Consider the following 3,598-nt stretch of genomic DNA (forward strand, 5'->3'; position numbering starts at 1 on the left):
GTCGTCCAAATGCTTCTTGAACTCTGTCAGGCTTGGTGCTGTGACCACTTCCCTGGGGCGCCTGTTCCAGTGCCCAGCCACCCCATGAAGAATCTTTTTCTAATGTCCAACCTAAACCTCCCCTGACACACTTCAGGCTGGTCCCTGGGATAAGCCAGCTCCAAAACAGAGCTCCGTGGCTGGGTGTTTGTCCTGCCCTTGCCAGCCACTGTGCCCCTCCACTCAAGAGAAAGACCTCCACGAGTGGTTAAAGGCAGAGGACAGAAGCCCCCCATCCCCCTGGTGGCCCTGGTCTCTAGTGGGAATAGTCAAGCTGTCAGCCCCAGTGCTTTCCCCTTGGCACGCTTCCCCCAGTAGTTTCCCTGGGCTATGGGGAAAGATCATCCCTCAGGGTGGGCAAAGGGGAAGCCACTCAAAAATATTGTAAATCCTTTACAACATGGCAGCTTCGAGGGAGAGGAGGCTGGAGTGTTAAGTACTGGTTCTGGAACTGTACTGGTTCTCCTCAGGAGACATTTCATGGCTTGGGAGGCAAGGCTAGGCAACACTACTCTTTCTGAATCCAAATTAAAGTCAGCAGCCCTGCTGTCTTGTTTTCTGTGACCAAGCTTAATATAGTAGTGAGATCTTGGGACAAAAATTTTAGAAGCTTGAAATATGATGATTTAAAAATGTGTGCTCGGTAATCTTTCCATGCTCCTGCTTAAAATGGTTTAGAAATCCTCAAATAACTCCCTCTTCCCCTTGTTGACTTTTACAAATTCTCACAGCACTGAATTGATGGTTTGGGAAGTTCCAAGTGCCTTTCACATGCCTGTGAGATAAACCTGAAAGGAAAATGCAGCCACATCTTTCTTCCAATAAAGACTTTGCATGCACTTCAGGGAGGAACAGAAATCCCCTTTCCTGGGTTTTTGTACATGCGTTTGATTTCAGTTCAGAGAGGTGTTAATCTTCCTTTTGAAACAATAATCTGACCATGCTTTTTTAGAGCTGGAAAATATTTGGGGTCCCTGCTGGCTCCGCCTCACAGCATGGTCAGGCCTCACTCCAGCCTGCAGAGGCTTAGGCTGAATTTAAATGGGATCGGTCATCCAAGGACTTTCAGATAAAAGTCTCTGTTGTTTCTAGAACAAAATGCACTGTGGAATTGATAAAAGAGAGGTGAATTATCCCTTCTCTCCTTTGCATTTATAGTACACAGTTAGGTTTCGGTCTCTGTTTTCTCCCTTCTTACCACACCCTTGCTAATGCCATCCTACAATAAATGCTCCACTTTGTTCTTTTCCCTATAGCACTGTTGAGTTGAAGATGTCCAAGGCAAGGTGGCATGAACCCTTCAAAGTTTGCAGGCTAAGTTAGACCTCCAGAAGGAACCATAAGCTGCTGAATGAGCCATAGCTCTCAAAGCTTTCCAGGTATCTGAAAAAAAATTATAAAACACACCTAACTTTAGCAGATTAATGCTAATAGGATTTACAGACTAAGAATGTTTTAGGGAGGAATTTAGATGAATACATTGTCTTGAGGCAAAGGACTAATTTAAGCACTCTGAAGCATACTGTTGTTAAATATACTTAATTACATTAAGAAGTGATCTATTAAAGCTGGGGTTTTTTTCCAAAATGTGGCTTATGATGAACAGAAGACACTGTAGAAAGTGTTTGCAAGGGTTTGTTGAAGGATGTTTTAACTGCCTATTTGCTGAATGAATCCTTAGGTTTCCCCGCAAAAACAACCAAGATGTTGCCCTGAGTAGTATTTCAAAACATTGAGCCTACTGAAATATTAATGTATGCTTTTTAAAATGTTATAATTAGCTGTTATCTCTGAAATAACTGTTATTAAGAAGAGCTGGCTGCTTGTGATTTGAGTGAGAATTACATTCTAAATATGAGAAGATGATAAATTTGGGGGAATATGCACAGAAGTGAAAGCAGTACATGATGTGGCAGGCACACTTTTGTATAAAGAAAGTAAATATGTAAAGTATGCACTTTTGCATATGCATTAGAGTGGTGCTGTCCTTAGAAAATATATACACCGGAGAGAAGAGCATAGATATTTTTCCCAGCCTAAGGGCATAACTACATACTAAAAGAAGAAAAAAAAAAAAAAAAAAAAAGGGTAAGTAATAGAAATATGTATCTATGTCTTTGGCAAAGAAACAGCATGCCTCATACTGCTGCTTCAGGCAGGGCTACATGCAAACCCCAGACCCAGAGGTTGTGTGATAGACCTATTTTGCAGTTACATCATGGTAGCCAATTCATCTTGATGTTCATGTTTTGCACAAGAGGCTAAAAAAAAACAATAGCATGTCTTTTGGCTTATAGTTCTTATTTTTTTTTCTACCTTTCTTTTTTCATGACTACCCATTTTCTGTCTCCTCTGTGCTGCTGCTTGTGCTTTCCCACTGGCCTGGCAGAGCAGTGGCTTCCACAGGATGGGCATGTGAATGAATGGATCCCAGCCATGCAGATCCAAACCTGGCTAATATATTTACACACACAGGGGCAGGAGACAACAACCACCTCCCAGATGTGGCTCCTTCTGCACAAATACCTGGTCTTTTCTCCAGATGCAGCAGGTTTTCTCACCAGCTGCTCTATATAGAGTATGAGTTAATACCTACTCCCATAGGGAGACATTTTAGCAGGGATGTGAGACAGAGGGACTCGTAGGTTGGAAATCTGGAAAACAACATTGTCCAGTTCAGAGGTACAGTAAAGTTGTATGGTCACTCTGTGTTAGTCCATTGGGGTGAAAATATACCTAATCTAAGTTAATATAGGTTGGACTCCATGATCTGAGAAGTCTTTCCAAAACATAATTTATTCTATGATTCTGTGATTAACCTCTTTCAAAACCCCCTACTCCTGAATTTCAAAACTACCTTTTAAAGATATCAGTAGTCTAATAAATGCCATTTATACACATGGGGTTGTTACTACTGTGTCAGTAACAAATGGAAAGGTAAAAAAACCTTGGGCACTTTGGGGAAGAAAAAAGGGGACTTTTAATTCTCCCTAACCTGGCCAAAAAATGCTCATTTTAATAACACAAACAACAGTAACAGAAGATAACAGAAAACTTCTGTCAGTGTATTTTCTCTCAAAAACAAAAAAAAATCTTGGAGGGTTTACATCACTACATATTTAGTTTCTGCTTAAAATGTGTTCAATTCCCATGTAGATGAAGGGGAATTACATGACCACTGCCAGGGGAGAGTAGATCTCAAATACTCACTTAGTTACTGCTGAGTCACTTAAGTATATTTGCACTATGATTCTAATTCAGCCTGACGGTAAGGCAGCTGCTTTTCTCGCTTACTGCATGGCTGCTGCATCTTCAATGACATTTATGAAAAACGTTGAGGGGAAGAACGTGTCTTTAGAGCTCACAACACATCCAAATTCTTCTATTCAATGGACCAAAGCTCCCCAAAGGTGCTGTAAAACTGCAAGCTAAATCTATCAGCAGATCACATTTAACTATGACAAATTCTATCGTTATCTTTTGTAGACAGTTGCTGAGATTCAAAGTATTTATGTAAGGAAAACAAACTGGTGTTTTGGGCTTTGGAAATGTCAGGGCC

The sequence above is a fragment of the Geospiza fortis genome, unplaced genomic scaffold (genome assembly GCF_000277835.1).
Source record: "Geospiza fortis unplaced genomic scaffold, GeoFor_1.0 scaffold192, whole genome shotgun sequence".
NCBI lineage: Eukaryota > Metazoa > Chordata > Aves > Passeriformes > Thraupidae > Geospiza > Geospiza fortis.